We start from the raw sequence: 17,023 nt of genomic DNA, 5'->3' as shown, positions 1-17,023 counted from the left end.
AGGATGAAGATATACACTCCCATATTCGCGAGTCCGTGTGGTGGGGAAGGGGTTAAAATGACACATATCGTGTCATTTTAGCTCCGCCCCCTTCCTGCGGACCCGTGAATCGCTGCATTTTCCCGATGTGGGGGCGGGGCTTAATGATGTCACAGCCCGGCCCCGGAGAGGTGATATTTTAAGTAAGCTAGTATGTTACAATCTATAGGAGTTTCCTGAGTAACCAGAGGATATTCTATAAAATAATCGGATTGATTGCTAAACCTATTCTTGTCCTCTTTATAATAGTCAATAAATCAAACCCCTATAATAACATACCTCACAACTGTCCTGATTTTTTGGGACTGTCCCACTGCCCCATGGGCTGCAGTGTCCCGCGGTTGGAGGGGGGGGGGGGGGGGGGGCGGTTGGGAGGCGCCTGTCACTCGTTGCCCTGCTTAGCAGAGCAGTGGGGAATAGAGGCTGTGTGCACGTGCACAGCGTCTATTCACGAGAGACAGAGGGACTACAGCTCATAGAGCGCTGGGCATGCCATCCACAGTAACGAAACACGATTGCAGCACACCCATGGAGCCCCTTTTCCATAAGTCACGCCCCTTATCAGCAGGGCGGTTGTCCCGAGTTTCATTCCATAGATGTTGGGAGGTATGTAAAGAGTAGAGATGAGCGGGTTCGGTTTCTCTGAATCCGAACCCGCCCGAACTTCATGGTTTTTTTCACGGGTCCGAGCAGACTCGGATCCTCCCGCCTTGCTCGGTTAACCCGAGCGCGCCCGAACGTCATCATGACGCTGTCGGATTCTCGCGAGACTCGGATTCTATATAAGGAGCCGCGCGTCGCCGCCATTTTCACACGTGCATTGAGATTGATAGGGAGAGGACGTGGCTGGCGTCCTCTCCATTTAGATTAGAAGAGAGAGAGAGAGAGATTGACCTGATTTACTGGAGCTTAGGAGTACTGTAGAAGTGTAGAGAGTGCAGAGTTTACTAGTGACTGACCACAGTGACCACCAGACAGTGCAGTTTTGTTTTATTTAATATATCCGTTCTCTGCCTGAAAAAAACGATACACACAGTGACTCAGTCACATACCATATCTGTGTGCACTGCTCAGCCCAGTGTGCTGCATCATCTATGTATATATATCTGACTGTGCTCAGCTCACACAGCTTATAATTGTGGGGGAGACTGGGGAGCACTGCAGTGCCAGTTATAGGTTATAGCAGGAGCCAGGAGTACATATTATATTAAAATTAAACAGTGCACACTTTTGCTGCAGGAGTGCCACTGCCAGTGTGACTGACCAGTGACCTGACCACACTGACCACCAGTATAGTTAGTAGTATACTATATTGTGATTGCCTGAAAAAGTTAAACACTCGTCGTGTGACTTCACTTGTGTGGTGTTTTTTTTTTATTCTATAAAAAACTCATTCTGCTGACAGACAGTGTCCAGCAGGTCCGTCATTATATAATATATACCTGTCCGGCTGCAGTAGTGATATATATATATTTTTTATATCATTATTTATCATCCAGTCGCAGCAGACACAGTACGGTAGTTCACGGCTGTAGCTACCTCTGTGTCGGCACTCGGCAGTCCATCCATAATTGTATACCACCTACCCGTGGTTTTTTTTTCTTTCTTCTTTATACATACATACTACTACATCTCTTTATCAACCAGTCTATATTAGCAGCAGACACAGTACAGTACGGTAGTCCACGGCTGTAGCTACCTCTGTGTCGGCACTCGGCAGTCCGTCCATAATTGTATACCACCTACCCGTGGTTTTTTTTTCTTTCTTCTTTATACATACATACTACTACATCTCTTTATCAACCAGTCTATATTAGCAGCAGACACAGTACAGTACGGTAGTCCACGGCTGTAGCTACCTCTGTGTCGGCACTCGGCAGTCCGTCCATAATTGTATACCACCTACCCGTGGTTTTTTTTTCTTTCTTCTTTATACATACATACTACTACATCTCTTTATCAACCAGTCTATATTAGCAGCAGACACAGTACAGTACGGTAGTTCACGGCTGTAGCTACCTCTGTGTCGGCACTCGGCAGTCCGTCCATAATTGTATACCACCTACCCGTGGTTTTTTTTTCTTTCTTCTTTATACATACATACTACTACATCTCTTTATCAACCAGTCTATATTAGCAGCAGACACAGTACAGTACGGTAGTCCACGGCTGTAGCTACCTCTGTGTCGGCACTCGGCAGTCCGTCCATAATTGTATACCACCTACCCGTGGTTTTTTTTTCTTTCTTCTTTATACATACATACTACTACATCTCTTTATCAACCAGTCTATATTAGCAGCAGACACAGTACAGTACGGTAGTTCACGGCTGTAGCTACCTCTGTGTCGGCACTCGGCAGTCCGTCCATAATTGTATACCACCTACCCGTGGTTTTTTTTTCTTTCTTCTTTATACATACATACTACTACATCTCTTTATCAACCAGTCTATATTAGCAGCAGACACAGTACAGTACGGTAGTCCATGGCTGTAGCTACCTCTGTGTCGGCACTCGGCAGTCCGTCCATAATTGTATACTAGTATCCATCCATCTCCATTGTTTACCTGAGGTGCCTTTTAGTTGTGCCTATTAAAATATGGAGAACAAAAATGTTGAGGTTCCAAAATTAGGGAAAGATCAAGATCCACTTCCACCTCGTGCTGAAGCTGCTGCCACTAGTCATGGCCGAGACGATGAAATGCCAGCAACGTCGTCTGCCAAGGCCGATGCCCAATGTCATAGTACAGAGCATGTCAAATCCAAAACACCAAATATCAGTAAAAAAAGGACTCCAAAACCTAAAATAAAATTGTCGGAGGAGAAGCGTAAACTTGCCAATATGCCATTTACCACACGGAGTGGCAAGGAACGGCTGAGGCCCTGGCCTATGTTCATGGCTAGTGGTTCAGCTTCACATGAGGATGGAGGCACTCAGCCTCTCGCTAGAAAAATGAAAAGACTCAAGCTGGCAAAAGCAGTAGCACCGCAAAGAACTGTGCGTTCTTCGAAATCCCAAATCCACAAGGAGAGTCCAATTGTGTCGGTTGCGATGCCTGACCTTCCCAACACTGGACGTGAAGAGCATGCGCCTTCCACCATTTGCACGCCCCCTGCAAGTGCTGGAAGGAGCACCCGCAGTCCAGTTCCTGATAGTCAGATTGAAGATGTCAGTGTTGAAGTACACCAGGATGAGGAGGATATGGGTGTTGCTGGCGCTGGGGAGGAAATTGACCAGGAGGATTCTGATGGTGAGGTGGTTTGTTTAAGTCAGGCACCCGGGGAGACACCTGTTGTCCGTGGGAGGAATATGGCCGTTGACATGCCTGGTGAAAATACCAAAAAAATCAGCTCTTCGGTGTGGAACTATTTCAACAGAAATGCGGACAACAGGTGTCAAGCCGTGTGTTCCCTTTGTCAAGCTGTAATAAGTAGGGGTAAGGACGTTAACCACCTCGGAACATCCTCCCTTATACGTCACCTGCAGCGCATTCATAATAAGTCAGTGACAAGTTCAAAAACTTTGGGTGACAGCGGAAGCAGTCCACTGACCGGTAAATCCCTTCCTCTTGTAACCAAGCTCACGCAAACCACCCCACCAACTCCCTCAGTGTCAATTTCCTCCTTCCCCAGGAATGCCAATAGTCCTGCAGGCCATGTCACTGGCAATTCTGATGATTCCTCTCCTGCCTGGGATTCCTCCGATGCATCCTTGCGTGTAACGCCTACTGCTGCTGGCGCTGCTGTTGTTGCTGCTGGGAGTCGATGGTCATCCCAGAGGGGAAGTCGTAAGACCACTTTTACTACTTCCACCAAGCAATTGACTGTCCAACAGTCCTTTGCGAGGAAGATGAAATATCACAGCAGTCATCCTACTGCAAAGCGGATAACTGAGGCCTTGGCATCCTGGGTGGTGAGAAACGTGGTTCCGGTATCCATCATTACTGCAGAGCCAACTAGAGACTTGTTGGAGGTACTGTGTCCCCGGTACCAAATACCATCTAGGTTCCATTTCTCTAGGCAGGCGATACCGAAAATGTACACAGACCTCAGAAAAAGAGTCACCAGTGTCCTAAAAAATGCAGCTGTACCCAATGTCCACTTAACCACGGACATGTGGACAAGTGGAGCAGGGCAGGGTCAGGACTATATGACTGTGACAGCCCACTGGGTAGATGTATGGACTCCCGCCGCAAGAACAGCAGCGGCGGCACCAGTAGCAGCATCTCGCAAACGCCAACTCTTTCCTAGGCAGGCTACGCTTTGTATCACCGGTTTCCAGAATACGCACACAGCTGAAAACCTCTTACGGCAACTGAGGAAGATCATCGCGGAATGGCTTACCCCAATTGGACTCTCCTGTGGATTTGTGGCATCGGACAACGCCAGCAATATTGTGTGTGCATTAAATATGGGCAAATTCCAGCACGTCCCATGTTTTGCACATACCTTGAATTTGGTGGTGCAGAATTATTTAAAAAACGACAGGGGCGTGCAAGAGATGCTGTCGGTGGCCAGAAGAATTGCGGGACACTTTCGGCGTACAGGCACCACGTACAGAAGACTGGAGCACCACCAAAAACGCCTGAACCTGCCCTGCCATCATCTGAAGCAAGAAGTGGTAACGAGGTGGAATTCAACCCTCTATATGCTTCAGAGGTTGGAGGAGCAGCAAAAGGCCATTCAAGCCTATACAATTGAGCACGATATAGGAGGTGGAATGCACCTGTCTCAAGCGCAGTGGAGAATGATTTCAACGTTGTGCAAGGTTCTGCTGCCCTTTGAACTTGCCACACGTGAAGTCAGTTCAGACACTGCCAGCCTGAGTCAGGTCATTCCCCTCATCAGGCTTTTGCAGAAGAAGCTGGAGACATTGAAGGAGGAGCTAACACGGAGCGATTCCGCTAGGCATGTGGGACTTGTGGATGGAGCCCTTAATTCGCTTAACAAGGATTCACGGGTGGTCAATCTGTTGAAATCAGAGCACTACATTTTGGCCACCATGCTCGATCCTAGATTTAAAGCCTACCTTGGATCTCTCTTTCCGGCAGACACAAGTCTGCAGGGGTTGAAAGACCTGCTGGTGAGAAAATTGTCAAGTCAAGCGGAACGCGACCTGTCAACATCTCCTCCTTCACATTCTCCCGCAACTGGGGGTGCGAGGAAAAGGCTCAGAATTCCGAGCCCACCCGCTGGCGGTGATGCAGGGCAGTCTGGAGCGACTGCTGATGCTGACATCTGGTCCGGACTGAAGGACCTGACAACGATTACGGACATGTCGTCTACTGTCACTGCATATGATTCTCTCCCCATTGAAAGAATGGTGGAGGATTATATGAGTGACCGCATCCAAGTAGGCACGTCACACAGTCCATACTTATACTGGCAGGAAAAAGAGGCAATTTGGAGGCCCTTGCACAAACTGGCTTTATTCTACCTAAGTTGCCCTCCCACAAGTGTGTACTCCGAAAGAGTGTTTAGTGCCGCCGCTCACCTTGTCAGCAATCGGCGTACGAGGTTACATCCAGAAAATGTGGAGAAGATGATGTTCATTAAAATAAGAATTTACTTACCGATAATTCTATTTCTCATAGTCCGTAGTGGATGCTGGGACTCCGTCAGGACCATGGGGAATAGCGGGCTCCGCAGGAGACAGGGCACATCTAAAAAAGCTTTTAGGTCACATGGTGCGTACTGGCTCCTCCCCCTATGACCCTCCTCCAAGCCTCAGTTAGGTACTGTGCCCGGACGAGCGTACACAATAAGGAAGGATCTTGAATCCCGGGTAAGACTCATACCAGCCACACCAATCACACCGTACAACTTGTGATCTGAACCCAGTTAACAGTATGATAACACAAACGAAGTAGCCTCTGAACAGATGGCTCACAACAACAGTAATAACCCGATTTTTGTAACAGTAACTATGTACAAGCATTGCAGACAATCCGCACTTGGGATGGGCGCCCAGCAACCACTACGGACTATGAGAAATAGAATTATCGGTAAGTAAATTCTTATTTTCTCTAACGTCCTAGTGGATGCTGGGACTCCGTCAGGACCATGGGGATTATACCAAAGCTCCCAAACGGGCGGGAGAGTGCGGATGACTCTGCAGCACCGAATGAGAGAACTCCAGGTCCTCTTTAGCCAGAGTATCAAATTTGTAAAATTTTACAAACGTGTTCTCCCCTGACCACGTAGCTGCTCGGCAAAGTTGTAATGCCGAGACTCCTCGGGCAGCCGCCCAGGATGAGCCCACTTTCCTTGTGGAATGGGCCTTTACAGATTTAGGCTGTGGCAGGCCTGCCACAGAATGTGCAAGTTGGATTGTACTACATATCCAACGTGCAATCGTCTGTTTAGACGCAGGAGCACCCAACTTGTTGGGTGCATACAATGTAAACAACGAGTCAGATTTTCTGACTCCAGCTGTCCTTGAAATATATATTTTGAATGCTCTGACAACGTCCAGTAACTTGGAGTCCTCCAAGTCGCTAGTAGCCGCAGGCACCACAATAGGCTGGTTCAAGTGAAATGCCGAAACCACCTTAGGGAGAAATTGAGGACGTGTCCTCAATTCTGCCCTGTCCGAATGGAATATCAGATATGGGCTTTTGTATGACAAAGCTGCCAACTCCGAAACTCTCCTGGCTGAAGCCAGGGCCAACAGCATGGTTACCTTCCATGTAAGGTATTTTAAATCTACCGATTTTAAAGGCTCAAACCAATGAGATTTGAGAAAATGTAGAACCACGTTCAAATCCCACGGTGCCACTGGAGGCACTATTGGGGGTTGTATATGTAGTACACCTTTGACAAAAGTTTGTACTTCAGGCACTGACGCCAATTCCTTCTGGAAGAAAATTGATAAGGCCGAAATTTGAACTTTAATGGACCCCAATTTGAGGCCCATAGACAATCCTGCTTGCAGGAAATGTAAGAATCGACCCAATTGAAATTCTTCCGTTGGAGCCTTCTTGGCCTCACACCACGCAACATATTTTCTCCAAATGCGGTGATAATGTTGTGCGGTCACTTCTTTCCTGGCTTTAATTAAAGTAGGAATAACTTCCTCAGGAATGCCCTTCTCTTTTAGAATCCGGCGTTCAACCGCCATGCCGTCAAACGCAGCCGCGGTAAGTCTTGGAACATACAAGGTCCCTGCTGAAGCAGATCCCTTCTTAGAGGTAGAGGCCACGGATCCTCCGTGAGCATCTCTTGAAGTTCCGGATACCAAGTTCTTCTTGGCCAGTCCGGAGCTACCAGTATTGTTCTTACTCCTCTTTTCCGTATAATTCTCAGTACCTTTGGTATGAGAGGCAGAGGAGGGAACACATACACTGACTGGTACACCCACGGTGTTACCAGAGCGTCCACAGCTATTGCCTGAGGGTCTCTTGACCTGGCGCAATACCTGTCCAATTTTTTGTTGAGGCGAGACGCCATCATGTCCACCTTTGGTTTTTCCCAACGGTTCACAATCATGTGGAAAACTTCTGGATGAAGTCCCCACTCTCCCGGGTGAAGGTCGTGTCTGCTGAGGAAATCTGCTTCCCAGTTGTCCACTCCCGGGATGAACACTGCTGACAGTGCTACGACATGATTCTCCGCCCAGCGCAGAATCCTTGCAGCTTCTGCCATTGCACTCCTGCTTCTCGTGCCGCCTTGTCGGTTTACGTGGGCGACTGCCGTGATGTTGTCGGACTGGATCAACACCGGCTGACCCTGAAGCAGCGATTTTGTCAGGCTTAGAGCATTGTAGATCGCTCTTAGCTCCAGTATATTTATGTGAAGAGACGTCTCCAGGTTTGACCACACGCCCTGGAAGTTTCTTCCCTTTGTGACTGCTCCCCAACCTCGTAGGCTGGCATCCGTAGTCACCAGGACCCAGTCCTGTATGCCGAATCTGCGGCCCACTAACAGATGGGCAGTCTGCAACCACCACAGGAGAGACAACCTTGTTCTCGGTGACAGTGTTATCCGCTGATGCATGTGCAGATGCGATCCGGACCATTTGTCCAGCAGATCCCACTGAAATGTTCGTGCATGGAATCTGCCGAATGGAATCGCTTCGTACGAAGCCACCATCTTTCCCAGGACTCTTGTGCATTGATGTACTGACACAGTTCCTGGTTTTAGGAGGTTCTTGACAAGTTCGGATAACTCCCTTGCTTTCTCTTCCGGGAGAAATACCTTTTTCTGAACCGTGTCCAGAATCATGCCCAGGAACAGCAGATGTGTTGTCGGGGTCAATTGAGATTTTGGAAGATTTAGAATCCACCCGTGTTGCTGAAGCACTACTTGTGTTAGCGCTACACCGACTTCCAGCTGTTCTCTGGACTTTGCCCTTATCAGGAGATCGTCCAAGTAAGGGATAATTAATACGCCTTTTCTTCGTAGAAGAACCATCATTTCGGTCATTACCTTGGTAAAGACCCGAGGGGCCGTGGACAACCCAAACGGCAGCGTTTGAAACTGATAATGACAGTCTTGTATCACGAACCTGAGATACCCTTGGTGTGAGGGGTAAATCGGGACATGTAGATAAGCATCTATTATGTCCAAGGACACCATGAAGTCTCCTTCTTCCAGATTCGCTATCACTGCTCTGAGTGACTCCATCTTGAACTTGAATTTCTTTATGTACAGGTTCAAGGATTTCAGATTTAGAATAGGCCTTACCGAACCGTCCGGTTTCGGTACCACAAATAGTGTGGAATAATACCCCTTTCCCTGTTGTAGGAGGGGTACCTTGACTATCACCTGCTGAGAATACAGCTTGTGAATGGCTTCCAAAACCGACGTCCTTTCTGAGGGAGACGTTGGTAAAGCAGACTTTAGGAACCGGCGAGGGGGAGACCTTTCGAACTCCAGCATGTAACCCTGAGATACTATCTGCAGGACCCACGGGTCCACTTGTGAGTGAACCCATTGATTGCTGAAAATCTTGAGTCGACCCCCCACCGTTCCTGAGTCCGCTTGTAAAGCCCCAGCGTCATGCTGATGGCTTTGTAGAAGCCGGGGCGGGCTTCTGTTCCTGGGCAGGGGCTGCTTGCTGCCCTTTCTTACCCTTTCCTCTGCCTCGCGGCAGATAAGACTGTCCTTTTGGTCGCTTTTTATAGGAGCGAAAGGACTGCGGCTGAAAAGACGGTGTCTTTTTCTGTTGGGAGGGGGTCTGAGGTAAAAAAGTGGATTTGCCGGCAGTTGCCGTGGCCACCAGGTCCGAAAGACCGACCCCAAACAATTCCTCTCCTTTATATGGCAATACTTCCATATGCCTCTTGGAATCCGCATCACCTGACCACTGTCGCGTCCATAAACTTCTTCTGGCAGATATGGACATCGCGCTTACTCTTGATGCTAGAGTACAAACATCCCTCTGAGCATCTCGCATATAAAGGAAAGCATCCTTTAATTGCTCTAGAGTCAATAAAATACTGTCCCTATCCAGGGTATCAATATTTTCAGTCAGAGAATCCAACCACACTACCCCAGCACTGCACATCCAGGCTGAGGCTATTGCCGGTCGCAGTATAACACCAGTATGTGTGTATATACTCTTCAGTGTAGTTTCCAGCCTCCTATCTGCTGGATCCTTGAGGGCGGCCGTATCAGGAGACGGCAACGCCACTTGCTTTGATAAACGTGTGAGCGCCTTATCCACCCTAGGGGGTGTTTCCCAGCGCGCCCTAACCTCTGGTGGGAAAGGGTATAATGCCAATAACTTCTTGGAAATTAGCAGTTTTCTATCGGGGTTAACCCACGCTTCATCACACACGTCATTCAATTCCTCTGATTCTGGAAAAAATACAGGTAGTTTTTTCACCCCCCACATAATACCCCTTTTTGAGGTACCAGCAGTATCAGAGATCTGCAAAGCCTCCTTCATTGCCGTGATCATATAACGTGTGGCCCTATTGGAAAATACGTTTGTTTCTTCACCGTCGACACTAGATTCATCTGTGTCGGTACCCGTGTCGACTGACTGAGGTAAAGGACGTTTTACAGCCCCTGACGGTGTCTGAGACGCCTGAACCGGTACTAACTGGTTTGCCGGGCGTCTTATTTCGTCAACTGACTTTTGTAATGTGCTGACATTATCACGTAATTCCATAACTAAAGCCATCCATTCCGGTGTCGACTCCCTAGGGGGTGACATTACCATCATCGGCAATTGCTCTGCCTCCACACCAACATCGTCCTCATACATGTCGACACACACGTACCGACACACAGCAGCCACACAGGGAATGCTCTAATCGAAGACAGGACCCCCTAGCCCTTTGGGGAGACAGAGGGAGAGTTTGCCAGCACACACCAAAAGCGCTATAAATGTATATAAACAACCCTAGAAGGTGTTGTTTACTATATATGCGCTCTTAATATATAAATATCGCCAATTTATGCCCCCCTTCTCTTTGTTACCCTGTTTCTGTAGTGCAGTGCAGGGGAGAGACCTGGGAGCCTTCCTCACCAGCGGAGCTGAGCAGGAAAATGGCGCTGAGTGCTGAGGAGAATAAGCTCCGCCCCTTTTTCGGCGGGCTTTTCCCCGGTTTTTAAGAAACTGGCCTGGGTTAAAATACATACATATAGCCTTAATGGCTATATGTGATGTATTTATTTTGCCACTAAAGGTAATTATATTGCTGCCCAGGGCGCCCCCAGCAGCGCCCTGCACCCTCCGTGACTGAGTCAGTGAGCCGTGTGACAACAATGGCGCACAGCTGCCGTGCTGTGCGCTACCTTCAAGAAGACTGAGGAGTCTTCTGCCGCCTGCTTTCCGGACCTCCGTTCTGCCGTCTCTTCAGCGTCTGTAAGGGGGATCGGCGGCGCGGCTCCGGGACGAACCCCAGGCTGACCTGTGTTCCGACTCCCTCTGGAGCTAAGTGTCCAGTAGCCTAAGACTCCAATCCATCCTGCACGCAGGTGAGTTGGAAATCTCTCCCCTAAGTCCCTCGATGCAGTGATCCTGTTGCCAGCAGGAATCACTGAGATTGAAACCTAAAAAAAAACTTTTCTAAACAGCTCTTTAGGAGAGCCACCTAGATTGCACCCTCTCGGACGGGCACAAAAACCTAACTGAGGCTTGGAGGAGGGTCATAGGGGGAGGAGCCAGTACGCACCATGTGACCTAAAAGCTTTTTTAGATGTGCCCTGTCTCCTGCGGAGCCCGCTATTCCCCATGGTCCTGACGGAGTCCCAGCATCCACTAGGACGTTAGAGAAAATGAATTATAATCAATTCCTCCGCGGAGACATTGACCAGCAGCAATTGCCTCCACAAAGTACACAGGGAGCTGAGATGGTGGATTCCAGTGGGGACGAATTGATAATCTGTGAGGAGGGGGATGTACACGGTGATATATCGGAGGATGATGATGAGGTGGACATCTTGCCTCTGTAGAGCCAGTTTGTGCAAGGAGAGATTAATTGCTTCTTTTTTGGGGGGGGTCCAAACCAACCCGTCATATCAGTCACAGTCGTGTGGCAGACCCTGTCACTGAAATGATGGGTTGCTTAAAGTGTGCATGTCCTGTTTTGTTTATACAACATAAGGGTGGGTGGGAGGGCCCAAGGACAATTCCATCTTGCACCTCTTTTTTCTTTTATTTTTCTTTGCGTCATGTGCTGTTTGGGGAGGGTTTTTTGGAAGGGACATCCTGCGTGACACTGCAGTGCCACTCCTAAATGGGCCCGGTGTTTGTGTCGGCCACTAGGGTCGCTTATCTTACTCACACAGTCAGCTACCTCATTGCGCCTCTTTTTTTCTTTGCGTCATGTGCTGTTTGGGGAGGGTTTTTTGGAAGGGCCATCCTGCGTGACACTGCAGTGCCACTCCTAGATGGGCCCGGTGTTTGTGTCGGCCACTAGGGTCGCTAATCTTACTCACACAGCTACCTCATTGCGCCTCTTTTTTTCTTTGCGTCATGTGCTGTTTGGGGAGGGTTTTTTGGAAGGGACATCCTGCGTGACACTGCAGTGCCACTCCTAAATGGGCCCGGTGTTTGTGTCGGCCACTACGGTCGCTAATCTTACTCACACAGCTACCTCATTGCGCCTCTTTTTTTCTTTGCGTCATGTGCTGTTTGGGGAGGGTTTTTTGGAAGGGACATCCTGCGTGACACTGCAGTGCCACTCCTAGATGGGCCCGGTGTTTGTGTCGGCCACTAGGGTCGCTAATCTTACTCACACAGCTACCTCATTGCGCCTCTTTTTTTCTTTGCGTCATGTGCTGTTTGGGGAGGGTTTTTTGGAAGGGACATCCTGCGTGACACTGCAGTGCCACTCCTAAATGGGCCCGGTGTTTGTGTCGGCCACTACGGTCGCTAATCTTACTCACACAGCTACCTCATTGCGCCTCTTTTTTTCTTTGCGTCATGTGCTGTTTGGGGAGGGTTTTTTGGAAGGGACATCCTACGTGACACTGCAGTGCCACTCCTAGATGGGCCCGGTGTTTGTGTCGGCCACTAGGGTCGCTAATCTTACTCACACAGCTACCTCATTGCGCCTCTTTTTTTCTTTGCGTCATGTGCTGTTTGGGGAGGGTTTTTTGGAAGGGACATCCTGCGTGACACTGCAGTGCCACTCCTAAATGGGCCCGGTGTTTGTGTCGGCCACTACGGTCGCTAATCTTACTCACACAGCTACCTCATTGCGCCTCTTTTTTTCTTTGCGTCATGTGCTGTTTGGGGAGGGTTTTTTGGAAGGGACATCCTACGTGACACTGCAGTGCCACTCCTAGATGGGCCCGGTGTTTGTGTCGGCCACTAGGGTCGCTAATCTTACTCACACAGCTACCTCATTGCGCCTCTTTTTTTCTTTGCGTCATGTGCTGTTTGGGGAGGGTTTTTTGGAAGGGACATCCTGCGTGACACTGCAGTGCCACTCCTAAATGGGCCCGGTGTTTGTGTCGGCCACTAGGGTCGCTAATCTTACTCACACAGCTACCTCATTGCGCCTCTTTTTTTCTTTGCGTCATGTGCTGTTTGGGGAGGGTTTTTTGGAAGGGACATCCTGCGTGACACTGCAGTGCCACTCCTAGATGGGCCAGGTGTTTGTGTCGGCCACTAGGGTCGCTTAGCTTAGTCATCCAGCGACCTCGGTGCAAATTTTAGGACTAAAAATAATATTGTGAGGTGTGAGGTATTCAGAATAGACTGAAAATGAGTGGAAATTATGTTTTTTGAGGTTAATAATAATATGGGATCAAAATGACCCCCAAATTCTATGATTTAAGCTGTTTTTTAGGGTTTTTTGAAAAAAACACCCGAATCCAAAACACACCCGAATCCGACAAAAAAAATTCGGTGAGGTTTTGCCAAAACGCGGTCGAACCCAAAACACGGCCGCGGAACCGAACCCAAAACCAAAACACAAAACCCGAAAAATTTCAGGCGCTCATCACTAGTAAAGAGGACTTTTTATTTCCTCTCCACTAAGGGGAAACAATGTTTATTTCTGCATCAGTTGTATAACAGAACCATTGTCATATAACTTCTTTGGAAAGTCGAATGTTAAACAAGCAAAGACTGGTAAGATATTATATATATATATATATATATATATATGTGTGTATGTTATACTGCATTTAAAGAGAAAAAATGAACTTGCATATTTAATACTGTACAGTAGAAAACAATATGCGTAAACATGTATTTCTCGAGTTTTTGGGTGAGTCACCACCTAATGCAGCACTTTCAAATGTTTTCAGAAATGACGAAGATACTTTATGCCTGTCACAGGCATCTACGTTTCATGTGTTTGTTTACAGTTGTTGCAAAGGGATATCGATTGCATGTATTGCAGATATGTTTCAGAATCTATTCAACCTATTCGGAGAGACACTAAAAGGGGCATAAAACCTAAACTCCAAGCACTCTCAGACTTTCACAGCTCTTGATATATTTAACACCACTTTCCATTTCCTGCAGAGGCTGCTGTGTGCGAGTTATTACGCTCAATTATCCCTTTCAGACAGCGGGAAGCCGGCTGGGCGCACAAACAAAAATCCCCCCCCCCCAGCCCCCCCGCAGTCACAGCTTTACCTGAAATATCTGTATCTGTAATAAGCTGCAGATATGTTTTCAGATATTTTTGTAATGAAATTAGAAAAAAGAGAGTATTTATTACAGCTTTACAAGCAGTTATTTGGTAAACATTTACACACTTTAAAAGTTCCTTGGTATACTTTTATAGGTGATAAGAGGTTAGAGATAAGGAATTACAGTATTATCTCACACCGGGGGACAGGGCTAAAAATCGTTGATTCACACCATTTAGATCCACCTCTTCCCCACAAACTTGCAATTCACTGCATTTTATCACAAGGCGGCAGAGGCTAAGGGCGGGACGTATTAAGATACATCGCCGCCTCTCGCCGCTTATCGCAGCGATGTTGATCGCATATGTACTAACATATGCGATCAATATCGCAATGCGGTGACAGAGGCCCCCCGCGATACCTGTGAGGTTGTCTGCGTGGGGTCTCTGTCACCTCCCAGGGGTCTCCACACTGCCCGCACACCGGGAAGCAGCAGCAGGCTGTCCCCGGCGCCTCCACCTCCCTCCTGCAGCCGGAAGGACCTCCGGCTGCGTTGCTAGGGGGAGGAGGAGATTACCTTCCAGTACCAGTGCTGCCTGGAGGAAGGTATGTTGGGGGGAGGCGTCTACGGCGTGTTGCGGCGGTCGGCGATAAGAAGCCTGATACCCTGGACGGCGAAAAACCGGCGGTGGGGTCTTAGTACATATGAAAATGCGGTAAAACACCCGTTTTCGGGGGTTTTACCGCATTTTTCCTTTAGTACATCCCGCCCTAAATATGAAAAGAGCCTGGCTCCATCCCCAATATGGTCAGCTGCATTTCCCTCTCCAACTTCTACCGGAGAGGAACAACATAAAGTCAGAAAGCATAATGTCAATTCTGATTCAAATTTGGGACGTTGCATTAATAAATCAATCAGTTCTTTGGAGCATACTTACCGACAATCTGGCTGCCCCCTCCGGGAGGTGCAGCGGTGGGGCGTGATGCAACAGGGGCATGGCAAGGATGGCGGATGATGCATAGAGGGCGTGATTAGGGGCGTGGTGGTACAATTGAGTCATCGTGGCCCCTGCTATGAAATGCAGAGATTATCTGCATTGCTAGGCAGGGGGCAGAGCTGCGATGGCGTGAATCGCATCATCTGACCCCCTAGGCCGCCCACTTTGGACAGCGGCGTCGGGGGATTGCCAAGGGATGCAGGGGGTTGCAGGCGGCTGGTGATCTGCCAGGAAACTTACCCACTCTTCCGATTTTCAGAACCTCCCGGCCATTCCAGGAGAGTAGGCAAGTATACTTTGGAGGTCAAGGGTAAAATATAGATGCTTCAATTGAAGGCAAGGCTGTCTGGGGGAGAGCCGAGCAGCAAGCCATGGCAACCATAAAATGCGAGGATATGAAAATTTGATAGATAGCAATCCATAATGAGCCAGCATTTACGTCTCCTATGCTGTAAACTTTAATCATGTGGTGAAATCTGTCAAGGGACTGCTGCTATAGTCCAGTAAGACCGAGGGCTTTCATAGTTGTATTTAAAGCGGCAACAGAAATAAATTGTAAACCAGCCTTTTTCATAGATCAGGGTTACTGTAAAAAGAGCTGACAGCATAAGATAACCAGCATCATGTAAATGCTCCTGACCACCTTATATAGAACCTGGACCAAACCACTGACCTCCCACAGGCCTTTAAACTAACAAAAGCACAAATATACACGGCCGGACTGGCCATCTGGCATTTCCTGCAATGCCAGAAGCGCCGATGGCCTGCTGGGCCGTTCTGGCCACACAGTGAGACGGGTTGGCTGAGCAGTGCTGCCTTCCTATGCTCTGCTGCCCAGCATGTGAAGATGGTCTGGATGCATAGCCAGATTAAGGGGGAATGCAGGGCATACTGTACCCCGGGCAGCCCTCTGTCAAGGCACCCTCCCAGCCAGAGCACACTGACATCACTAGCTCTCCCTCTTGTGCAGCAGCAGAACCAGGCTGCAAGAATGTGAGCAGGACAGTATGCATTGCAGGCATAGACACAGGAGTATCAGGTTAGATACCAGAGATACCAACGGAGCTTCTTGACCAGAGGAGAGATAGCAGAGGGGAGAGAGCTGCAAGTGACCCAGGGATCCCAGCTTCTCCTCCCTATTCCCACTCGTTTGGTGGCATGGAACCACCAACTGAGTGGGAAGTATGGGTGGGTGTCAGGATGCCGGCTGCTGGTTTATCGGCGGATGTCGGTATTCCGGTTTCGGTCTCCTGAATGCCGGGATTCCGACAGCCGGGTGTGAGATGAAGCAGCTAATTCATCACTAAGCTGCACAGAAAAGTTCATTGCTGGGCGAACACACTGTTTATATGGCCTGCAGCGCATTCATCTAAAGATCTATCTCTAAAGTTGCACAGACACACTGCTGAGTGGAGTCTTTATCCGGACACATTGTTATTTTCCTTTTTTGGAATAATGCACAGTTGCTAAGTAGAATATCCGTTGGCGGACACAAATAACATCTATCTTCCAGATAAGGACAGCACATACTGTAGGAGGCATCAGCAGCCAGGAGGCAATTGGACCGGACCACAGACTCCCTACGGGGGACAGTCCCCTTTTTTTTGGGCTGTCCCGCCCGGTGGGGGGTGGGGCAGTTGGGAGGCTCCTATCACTCGCTGCTCTGCTTAGCAGAGCATCGGTGAATAGACGTCTATTGACGAAGACAAGAGGGATTGGCGGCATGGCCAGCAGCTCACACAGCACTAGCCATGTCCTCATAGTAACGAAAAATGGAGGCATGGGTTGCGATCTCTGCATTACTGCAAAGCCACGCCCCCATTTTTCATCACAACTGAGGCCACGTCCCTTTTTTCCGGGCGCCCGCGGCTACGCCGGGCCGGAGTCCCGCTTGCTACCTCCAAAAAGTTGGGAGGCATATGACTGTGCCAAACCAATTTTAAG

General features: G+C 48.7%; 1 protein-coding gene across 4 annotated transcripts in view; it reads right to left on the bottom strand.

Moving 5' to 3' along the window:
- The window catches only part of CCDC141 (coiled-coil domain containing 141), a 337,148-nt gene that overhangs the window by 162,975 nt on the left and 157,150 nt on the right, over positions 1 to 17,023 (bottom strand). The gene's annotated exons all lie outside the window — the stretch shown is intronic.

Source organism: Pseudophryne corroboree, chromosome 7 (genome assembly GCF_028390025.1).
Source record: "Pseudophryne corroboree isolate aPseCor3 chromosome 7, aPseCor3.hap2, whole genome shotgun sequence".
Classification (NCBI taxonomy): domain Eukaryota; kingdom Metazoa; phylum Chordata; class Amphibia; order Anura; family Myobatrachidae; genus Pseudophryne; species Pseudophryne corroboree.
This window is presented reverse-complemented; position numbering and strand designations above follow the sequence as displayed.